At 34.8% G+C, this 11,737-nt stretch overlaps 2 long non-coding RNA genes across 2 annotated transcripts; both read right to left on the bottom strand.

Moving 5' to 3' along the window:
• Positions 1 to 293: 293 nt before the first annotated feature.
• Positions 294 to 1,890, bottom strand: LOC126828270 (uncharacterized). Its single transcript, XR_007682969.2, has 3 exons — positions 1,757 to 1,890; positions 973 to 1,101; positions 294 to 358 (listed from the first exon to the last, which is right to left on the bottom strand). It is a non-coding gene; the product is annotated as an uncharacterized LOC126828270 (long non-coding RNA).
• A 698-nt stretch (positions 1,891 to 2,588) lies between these two features.
• On the bottom strand, positions 2,589 to 4,367 carry LOC126828489 (uncharacterized). The gene is made up of 3 exons (XR_007683100.2): positions 4,246 to 4,367; positions 3,800 to 3,940; positions 2,589 to 2,660 (listed from the first exon to the last, which is right to left on the bottom strand). It is a non-coding gene; the product is annotated as an uncharacterized LOC126828489 (long non-coding RNA).
• Between the last annotated feature and the right edge of the window lie 7,370 nt (positions 4,368 to 11,737).

Raw genomic sequence — 11,737 nt, 5'->3', positions numbered from 1 at the left:
TCGGACACCCAACCCGGACCCAACTGAGGGTAGATGAAATAGAATTCAATACACTTTGAGAAGTTAGCTACTAGTACTACGTACATAATTTTTAGAAATGAAAAAGAATGTGGTGGACCTAGGCGATGGCATAGGAGTGAGGAGGTGGTTTCAATTTAATTGAAACTGACATAACGCATGCTTAGTAAAAATATTGAACAAACAAACACAATTCATTTCTAATTGTATTGTATTTTAATATTATCTTTAACATTATTCTTGTTAACGTATTGTATATCGTGTTATAGATTATAATAATTTGTTCAGTGACAGTCTGGCGTAGTCCACCTTTTTTCACTTCGTCAATATCGCATTGTACCTGGAAGAAAAAAGGGAAATGCATAACGAATTCGATAAATAAATAAATAAACGTTGCTTAATCAGCAGAATGTTTAGCTAATCTATAAAACATTTGATTTAATTGGTATATTATCCATGGAAGGTATCTGTGAAATACGTTTTTCATTCATTAATAATTTAAAAAAGAGAAGTACTGCTAATCAATGTATATGGCTAGCAAAAAATGGATTAATATCCATACTTCTTTAGATCGATCAAGTTATTGCCATTTTAAGTTTACACTGGATTCTATTGATTTCCCATCTCTTTACCGCTCTTAGACAAATATGATGGTATTTTGTATACTCAAAGGTGTTTAAAAACATAATACCAGTAGTCTTTAGTGCGTATTATCGACGTTTGAAATACATGTATATGTGACATATGAAATTGTTCTAAGTTTAATATTTTAGTATTTAACATTCTAGAAGTATAATGCATTAATTTTCAATCTGTTTCTAAAATTTGTACTTCCATTTGATTTTAAATATTTAAATAAGCTAAAGTAGGACTATGACATACGGTCCCAAAAATTATATGGTCATTGCATGCATATAGCATTTGATAATACGTGAGAAAATGAGTTATTTTTACCTTAACAAAATCTACACGACTTTTTACACACTTTTTCAACATATGGTTTGTAAAGTCCAGTTTCACAGTATCTCAACTTGGACCAATATTCACACGAATTGTGTTCATCTTCGCAAGCTCCTTTTAATACTGAAAATTAAATTAAAAAATGTATTTAGATTGAGCAACCACGTTTTCGTTGGACGAGCTATAATGATTGTTAAGTTCCAACTTCGTCTTGGGTAGCCTCTTGGATACTGATGAAGCCCACCATTTGTTCTCACCTTGCGGGATCTCCCGAAGTTATTGTCCATTCCTGCAATTCGTTCCGAAATGAAGAAAACCGCAAACTTGTGGGATGTTAACCCCCAACATTGTGATACGATTTGAGAATTTCAAAAGATACAGTTTTCCGCGAAAAACGCCCAATAACTGGCTTTCAGGTCAATTGGAAGCTGGAGTAGTTTGAAGAAATATGGGTACAGATTCAGAGACCTGTTTGAAATGTGTTTATCTTCCACATTGTTACTCTATCCAGCAATCAAACCAACATTCAGACAATTTTCTATTACAGGTAATCAATTTTATCTCTTTGATTCAAACCTGTCTTATCTTGAACAAATATTTTATTCCTAACAAATACGTTTTATCTCACGACCATCGCGTTAACGTGGATGCTAAAAAAATACAATTCAAACAAATTTTTAAAAAATAAATCAGTGTTTTATACCGCAATGTTTAATATAATAATAATAATAATAATAAAAAAATCATTAGACATCTCAAGAACTACATTTTAACTTACTTGAACACACACCGCATGACTTCCTGCAATTTCTAGTCATGTAATTTATATAGGAAGGATGTTGACAGAAACCCCGGCTAGTCCACCCAATACATGCTTCTAATCTGTCATTACACAGATCTGTCTCTGCCCCTTTAAAAGATCATAAATATAATATATATTATAAACCCGCATGACTTCCTGCAATTTCTAGTCATTTAATTTATATAGGAAGGATGTTGACAGAAACCCCATCTAGTCCATCCAATACATGCTTCTAATCTGTCATTACACATATCTGTCCCTGCCCCTTTAAAAGATGATAAATATAATAGTATAAACAATCAATTAGAACCACCCAATAATACATCATATATCGTTATGTCTTCAGGAACTCTGAAAAAGGTAAACAATGCTATTATAAATAATAACCATTTTGGTTTGCTGTTATAGATGCATTATTTCATAATAGGCAATTGACATCACATTATATTACATATGTTTATATAATTATGGAATTATATCAGAGGCTAGAGCAGCATGGCACATCATATACTATAATAGCAATGCATATCAGAGCATAATGGCAAAGTGTAAACATCATAGCACAATATGGATAAACCAGATTACAACATAAAATAGCTATGTAAAATAAGCGTGTGATAATGATTTTGTAATGTATTCTAGGACGTCTTAGGACATCGAAATTTTCTAAATATATGCATTATTGATTATTGGAAATAAAATAAGTAAACTGGACAATGATAATGTCGATTACCTGGGCAAGAATTACAAGATCTCGGACAATGTTTTCTTAAATAAGCTTTATATACATCGTTGGTACAGTACCCGCTGATTTTCCATGAATCACACAATCTCTGTGTATCGACACATTCAACTTTTGTAACGGTCTCCTTTTCTGTGGCTGTCAGTGGAAACCATAACGTTAGGAAATTCAATATAATGATGTTTAATTTACTTTTTACTTATGACAACCTAACAAATAGGTTATTTATTTATGGATATGAGTTTGACTTAACATTAAAAATTATGCGCTACAACCAGATCCAGGTGGTTTGTTTATACTCCAAACCAGATCAGCGTAACCTGTTTCATTCTAACGCATAGGTAACACGTCCATTGTCAGCCAGAGTTCCAATAACAATTTACTAACAATAGTAAACAAGTTAACTTCTCCTCTATATTTAACTGAATACATACCTATAGAACATGCCTCATCGGTACTTAAAATACCAGATCAGAATTCAGCACTTTATTTTGACTTTATCAAAGTGGGTTAGTGCTTTAAACTCTATAATTAAATTTTATTATAGCGTGTTGCCCCTTACACGATTTACAAATCAGAGATAAATTTTACATTAGAAGTTTATACTTAGTCATGTCCCACTAAAATTAAGAACAAAAAGGTCTTTTAGTGTGTTGACATACTGAAATATATCAGATGGTTCCTAAATAGAAACGAGTTCCGAGTGAATCACCGTTTTAATAGTATCCTTGTGCAAAATATTAAAATAGAAGTGGATGAAAACCGTAGAGCTAATTTTGGAACCACTTAGGAAATATCTTTTTTATATATATTTCATCATGAATGAACGTCTGCTAAACTCAATATTAAGAACATAACTTGTCAACCAATTGTTCTAAAACATGAATCATATTGTCGTTTAACAAGGAGAACGACTTACCCCCCTGATCTTAAACAAGGCACCAACAGCCTTAGTCAGGATGGCAAACAGCGCAATAGTAGGTTTAGGAGTGTTACTAATTCAGATTTGACACATAGTTAGTAATTCTAGAAAGCCAAGTTGGTGATAAAATCCCTACATTTCTGAACAGTAAAGCGTTTACACTATTTTTGAGACAAAGACAATTCTCTAACATGTATAGCGTTTATTATTTAAATCCTACATTAAATTAGAATACATAATATATTCAATAAATTTTGCATTTTGCTGTGATGTTAATCAGGCTTGAAAGTTTTTAAGTTTAATAGGTAAATTTTATAAGGTGTAGTTGGTAGGTGGGGGATATGAAAATACTTACATGTGCATATACCACACGTTTTCTCACATTCTTTCCTTACATGGGCCGTGTAAATACCGACTTCACAATAACCCTTTTTCTTCCAGTTAATACAATATTGAGAGTTGTCCGAACAGTTTGCTCGAGCATTTTCAGCATTACCTATATAAAATTCTTAATAATTAAATATTAACTAGAAACAATTGGATTTTCCGCTTTTGATTTATTCAAATCAACTGCATATATATCAGTTTATGGACCAAAGAATAAAAATCAATGATTTTCACAGAGTAAGTTTATTTGTACTTTTGTTTTGAAATATTTTTCCCAATGAGACATGGCAGGATTAACAAGGCAACTTTATATACCAATAAATAGACAGACCATTCAAGTTACATTCAAATGTAGGTATTAAAGAACGACTATATATAAAATGTAAATGATTAAAGTTGATGAGTATAATTTACCTATATTTTTACACATGCCACACGTTTTCTTGCAATAAAGTCGCATGTAAATTCGATTAGACTGACAATTACCAGAATCTTTATATAACATACAATTTTCTTCTTCATCATCGCAATACTCCCCATCTGTTGATCATGGTTTTAAAACAATATTAAATCAGCACAATTCAATTACAATATAAACAGTAATCATTGTTAAATGGAAATAATTCGGAGCTGCCAGCAAACATTAAGATTAAGACTATATAATGAAATTAATGCTTTAAATATAATAAATTCAGATCAACATGCGCTTACATGCATAATTAAAATGCACCCTGCTTGCATTACGTTTATAATACAAGCAGTCTACCTTACCTGGCACACAAAGCCCTTCTACAGAACACTTCATAGTGGGGCATCCCGAACAAGGACGTCCCACTTGATACAAAATTTCACCAGGTATATTTCCCCTAAAAGTAGTATACAATAAGTATTAATTCAATTGACATATTTCCACATTTTTTGCTACACATTTGATGAAGCCAAAGTTCTTTGCACTCACATCCTCTAAAAAATTTTGAGAAGGTAGACTAAGGCGCGCTAGGCTCGTTATCTAGAGAAGTCATGGATTAGACTTCATGGCCATACAACACAATGGCCGGGGTCACCTGTCTAACTTCGTGGGGATTTCTCCGGGTACTTCGGTTTTATTCCACCCCATAGAGCCCTTGCTCAATGTACCGTATTTCAGTTTAGAATGGCCTAGTTCCTATTAAGTTAAACACCTAGGAATTATAACCCATACCCCGAGAACTTGAAAATCATTTGATGTTAATCATGTTTACAGCGTCTCAATACTTACATAGGGTCATATTTACAAACAATCCACCAAGCATTGACCATATTCAGTTCTCTTAAAAAAGAACATCTTTTCATCCCGCACCCCAATTGTCGTGTTTTATGCCACACCACCTGTATAAGAAAAATAAACTAACATGTGCATGTTGAACCCCCTAGATACAACTACAATAGAACAATACACATTAAAGTAATTATGGCGTATTAGCCAGACATTATTCCATTGATACTATCAGCCTATAGGATACCGTTTTAGATAGACTTATATTACAAGTTGGGTCGCTATATAGTAAAAAGCGACAGGGGGAGGGGGGTCTTAAAAAATAGCATTATAGGTCGTATTAATTAAAATGGACGACTGAGTCCATCGCGTCTACTAAACACCATGCCAACAGCATAACAATATGCGATAGTACTTCCGGTCAGAAGCCATCAATTGTCAAATTTACCATGATCATAGTATGATAATAGCTCGATATTTACCAACGGTAGCTAAGGATAGAGAAAGGAAGTTGCGAAACTATCGTCCCGTCATTGTACCATGCACTGTGCAGTGTATGTCCACTATTTCTATAAGATACCACTTGTTTGTATATTTCCAATTACTGTATTGTGCACCGTGTAGATTATGCACACCATTTCTAGAAGATACCACTTGTTTGTAAAGTTCCTATTGTTAATAATCATATACATGTAATTCGTAAAGCTGGTAGCGGTTATCATGGCCCACGCCATCAGCATGGGCTCTTGGGATAAAAGAATACCGTAACGTTGCCAATTAGTTACCTGTGTGTAATGACAGGAACCAGTACGCATACATTCTCTACTACCAGGTCTATGATCTTTCTTCTCATCCATCCAGTTATATACTGCATTCTCTATAAGACCTTCAACAGTGAACTTTCTTGAATCTGCTGCAAGGTTTTCGCCATATTCATCGGTACTGTGTTCAAAAATACAGCTGTTGGCCATCTCTTGGGACTGCCTTTCTAAGTCTTCATCCCAAACCTATAACACACACATTTCTTATATAAACTTAAAGAATAAGACAAGATTGACTGATAAATTCCTAAAATTAATGAGTTTATATTTTATTCAGCTTCGGCTTCTAAATTTAAGTCCAAACTATCCTACCGTTTAAGTCTGAATAATAGCGGGTGTTGTTCACGCTGCCTGGTATGCTTATCCTTTCAAAGCACTCGATAACACTTGAAAAGGATAAACTAAACTTATGAACAACCCACAGTGTAAATCGTAGATGCAAACTAACAAAATACTTTCCCGGCCATGGTTGGTTTCCTGATCGACAATTATAAAAGAAGTTCAAATAGCAGATGCTCAAATGTACACCCTTGGCCTTCATTTAGTTAGCCAAGCCGGAGCAGAACAGTAGGACGTTAAACTCCATTTCATTTCATTTCCTTCATTTGGATTTTTGTAGTCGTAAATGGGTATGATTATAGTACTACACTTCCTACATCCTTTTAAGAGAGAGAGAACGGGGATTTAACGTCCACTCGACACAAACCAGGTCATTTCGAAACTAACATTTGGTTCAATTTTATTTCAATAATTCGCTTGCGCGTAGGGGTCTTTAGCAGTGAGAGGGAACCGGAGAAAACCCACGAGGTTGGACAGGCGACCCTACTCCTGGTCACGTACAATCGGGGAATCGAAACCACGCCAGTTGACTCAATGACAGACCTTATGATACAGCGCGCACGCGCTAACCATTCGCCCTTCCCCTCACATCTTTTTAAGACGACAGAGTAATATATAAATATTATTATTTAATTTATTTCGTAGACGTCACCATATGTTTGGCGCAATATAGCCCAGTTGGAGCTGACGTGCCATAAAATCACATTTCATTCATTCCATTTATTTACATCAGAGTTGAGGCAAACTATATAATTTATAGCAAAAGAACAAAACAAATAAGTACAACTTACTAATTTGATCATGTCACCCGCTCCTTCTTTGGCTCTGGCATCATTGTGCAGCTTCAACACCAAATCTCGATACCGAGCTTCCATAGACATAACAAAATCCATGCATAGATAAATGCTAAAGATATGAAGGAGTGAACAGAATGTAGGCCTATTCATTTTATGAGTCCCTGAAGTCAAAATTTCTTGATTACCCGTAAAACTGATGAGTAAGAATCTTATATAGAAAATCTTGCACAATTCTCGGCATATGTAAACAGTGTGTTGAACTAAAACGACCCAATTTTACAATACTTAAAACACTGCCGGCATAATGACCTATCATTCAACGACCTCAGTACTTTGTTGCCCTTTCTTTTTTTTCATTCATTAAAGGCTACAAACAATGACGTACTAGTTTTTCTACAAAAATCAAAATACAATTAAATCTTGTAAGTGTTACAAGGTCGTAGCCAAACAGTAATCTACCAAGTACAATCCTGTTTTTTATACCAAAATCTGGCATAAAGAGGTGCAAAAAGTTCCAAGTGTACACTTCTCAAAATGCAAGTTACTTATTTATATTGTACACTAGTTAACATATTTATATTTATAACAAACAACATCACACACAGATGTTTGTAATGGTAAAATGAATATGTTTATATTGATTGTTTGCTTAAATCTTTCTTGACTTATTACCACCCATGCATATATCAATCGCAACTAGTTAAACTACCACTGTTTATTCCGGTAGTGTGTACTCGGCAATTCTCCATAATTTTCATATTTCTAGTGCGTCTTTCTTCTTATTCACTGCTAAGTTTGTCTATGTTTTTCATTTTGAGTGTTATTAAATACATACTGCAAACCTCCGTCCTTTTTGGAAAGATGTGATAATGTTATAATCTTTCCTTTAAGTTGAATTTCAATATTAGATCCAAATCTGAATAACATCACTTAAATATATAATCTGAATCACTTGCATTGCCATTTGCATTATGAACGCTTGGACACGTTTACTGACCAACGAACAAGTCAACGTTCTGCCAGGAGATGCTAAATAGTTTTTAACATGTATGCTAATTGATTAATAAATAAATACAAAATGATTACACATGGCTTATCAATAACGAATTCGGGGCATAATAGGCAAACAAACATTGATACTAAATCTTTAATAATTCGAACAAGCAGGTCTAGTGGAGTGCGCAATAATTTGACACCAAGTGGTCAGTTCTGCAGATATTGATTAGCAAGTTCCAAAGCTCAAGTACCAAAGGTGTGTCTGATTCTCTAGAGTCAGTTTGTTTTGAACAATCACATTTCTCCATATTATCTATAGGGGTCAGTCTATTTTGGACAATTACAGTTCTCTGTTCTACTATCCGAAAATACAGCTACACCCCATTTTTTTAGAAATTAGCCTATGTATGCAGCTCTACAAAATGTTGAAAATGGATGTACAATCCCATTGATAGCGAGCGACTTTGTCTTCGAATCGATACTGTCTGTATCTGAAACACAAAAAATTGAACAGCAGGTGACGGCAGGTGCTTTTTCCGAAGCTTAGTTGTTGGAATTGATTCACTTCAGAATAAAATTTCAGATTTGTCAAAACGCATTAAAGTCGGTGGTTTAATGTCTTAGGTCATACCATCAATGTGTGATAACTACATGGAAAATAAAAGGCTTAGTTTGAATACTGTTAGCGTCGATATGCCAAGTCACTTACAATACTCATCTAAGACAAAATTGCTTCCATTGCAAAACCACTGTCTCTTCCTGGAGAGCTGGAAATTATTACAGCAAGTAAGGTTCTGAAACGACCCATTCGCGTTTATAGGAATGGTACTATGATTGCCAGATATGGAGAAGAATTTCAGTATCCATTGTATGCCCAATTTTCTAAGGTTGGAACTGACGTGGGCCATTACGATTGCTTGTTACCAATCACAGAAAGTCTTGAAAAGTGTTGTTCACTAATAATAATATAAATTTGTACGACCAATCATTGATAGTCTCGTCCGATTCACATGTAACAAAACAGACTCTACCCAAGAAATCCTGGAAATAATACAAGAGCTCTCACCAACTCCTAAGTAAAGGCCAAGCTATCCAGAATAAGGAAAGTCTAATCCGCGGCTTTAATAACATCCTCACCATATAAGTTATAGATGGAGAAGAAAATAAAATCAAAGAAAATTTCGAAATCAAAACCAAAGATCTCAAAGGTGTTTGCGCGACCAATTAAAACCGTTTGCAGAGATGCCAAAGACGGGGATTCTGAAGAATGGGCAATGTTTCATTTGTGGCGAACTAATTCGGATGATATTTGAACTAGCCTACTGTTGATGAAACTGGAGCAAAGTTGTTCAAATAGCACCAAATAGTTGATCAAATAGTGACAGGAGAAAACAAGGCTACTTTGCGCAACTTCATTTATGGGGGGAAAGATAATTTCGATATTTATATTTGTCTCACAACAGCTCAAAGGGACAGTATACAAAGTAATTATAACATGTATTAATTATAACAACATGTATGAGAGACAATACAATTAACACACAGGTAAAATTTCACGTTTCACCTTTAACCATTGAATAAAAATAATAAACTTGGTCCGATATAACCCATTTAGTTGTTGAATGGACAATAAACCCCATTTCGATTAATTTTCATTCTACACTACATGTACAAAATAAATATAGCACATAACATAATAACATACAAAATAAGATGGGGAGCAATATTTGTAAATAGATGCTGGTTGTGTCTTTAAACTTTAATTTTAATCAAGGTGCGGGGCAGTAAACCTGCTTAAAAGGCATTTTTCCCCATGTGTGGGGTATTCCGCCAATTTTGTGGTTTTTCGAATTTGGTCATAAGGTTACTAATTATAGACATATAAGCTGATAAAAATATGTTATAACAGAATATCATTAGTAGACCTAGCTTGATATAGCCTACATGTAGGGCCTAAGCCTAATCCTGAATTGGTTTCAGAAGGTTGAGAAATATGAATTGGGCAGTGAGTTTCCCTAAAGATGGGCGCTTTACCCCACGTTACTCTACCGTTATAGTGCAGGAAATGTGTATTAGGCTAGTGTAGGCAGATCTATGTATCAACGTCTACCATCTCAACGTTGAAGATTGCTTTTTTCGATGATTGGCCACAAATTCTCCCTTCAATTTTTGTAGGCTATTCGTCTTCTGACAATTAGATCAATAATTAACAAGCCCAGAATGCCTACGGATGTATCCCAGTGTTTTCCGATTAACCTATTCCCAGGGCCATAGAAAGAATTAGAAGTATATTATTAGTGCATGCGGACCACACCACACATCCATAATATCAATAAACAACAAAATTAATAATGAAGAACTATATTCGGGGCATAGAAGTCTATTTATATATTTCTATGATTCGGGGTAATCTATGACGTCATATAGTTAACGTCAAATCTTATGTGACGTAACTAGGGTAAGTGATAAATACTTTGTTAGCGCCATTTTTATTGATGCACCGGAAGTCTATGCATCTATTAATTATGTTTTGCCACGCAGACACCAGTTTCCACTGGCTATTTATAATCAATATGTTTTACGTCTTCATCGCCATGGGAAATGCAAATGTGCTCTATAGAAAAGGTAGACTACTACCAGTGACGGTTAAGATAAGGGGATAGACAGACTAGTTAGCCTAGGACTAGTGACTGTCCTAGGCTAGGACTTCGGGCTACCCAACACCTTTTTTGCCCATATTGTTGGTCTAAATCTCCATAACAGCTAAGCGATAAAGGGATTAGGTTACTGAACTAACGATTTAGTAGCGTAGTCCTGTTGGATAGATTATTCTTGTATTTAGAAATTTTGAAATACAGAAGCTAACCGGTTTGATAAAAGTTTAAGCCTTTTGATTGTAAAGTTGCGCCCCCAGTCCAAAAAGATAAAGTTAAGCGAGATTCAGTCAGGAAAACTGCAGTAGCTTCACTGTTGAATGGGTGGGCTTCCCAAGTAAACTATATTTTACGTAGTCAAACAGAGAAATGTTTCCTAATATAGATTACTTTTCGACATTATTTGTTTCAGAAAGTTTGCCCAGCCTGCAGGAAAACCATAATTTTCGCATATCAGAAACTAATACTTCCAGTGCACGGCTACACAGAATAAAACGTTTCTTTGATTATGAGGGGGATGAAGACGATAGTCAATCACTAGAGGAAGGTGAATTTCCCAAAAATTTAGAAGAAGACGTTGAAGAATTCGTCCATAAAATGCATCAAGCATACACCATAACTGACGGAGAATCGTTGAACCTAAAATGTGCGAACAAGCTAACACAACGTATATTCGATGTCTTCCCGAAGGCAACTTATCGCTGGACGCTTAATAAAAAGGCATTTAGTATGGATCCAGCTCGGATGATTATGATGGCAGGGGCTCTGATTTTTCAAGCGGTATTTGTAGAGGATAGTGGTGTATATGTCTGTGGTATTGAATACAGCCCAAAGGTCATCAAAACTGTATCATTTTATTCTTTGGTAGTTACAAACCCAGAACCTACAGTAAGAATTCAAGCTACAAAACCTTTTGAGCTTCTCTGTCCAAGCCAGTTCATTAGTACAATATATCCACATTCCTTCAGAAGTTGGGTATTAAATGGAGTAATATATAAGAAACTACATAAAATTCCTTCAAAGAAAGACGGGGCCGATGTCATC

Source organism: Patella vulgata, chromosome 7 (assembly GCF_932274485.2).
Source record: "Patella vulgata chromosome 7, xgPatVulg1.2, whole genome shotgun sequence".
Taxonomy (NCBI): Eukaryota; Metazoa; Mollusca; class Gastropoda; family Patellidae; genus Patella; species Patella vulgata.
This window is presented reverse-complemented; position numbering and strand designations above follow the sequence as displayed.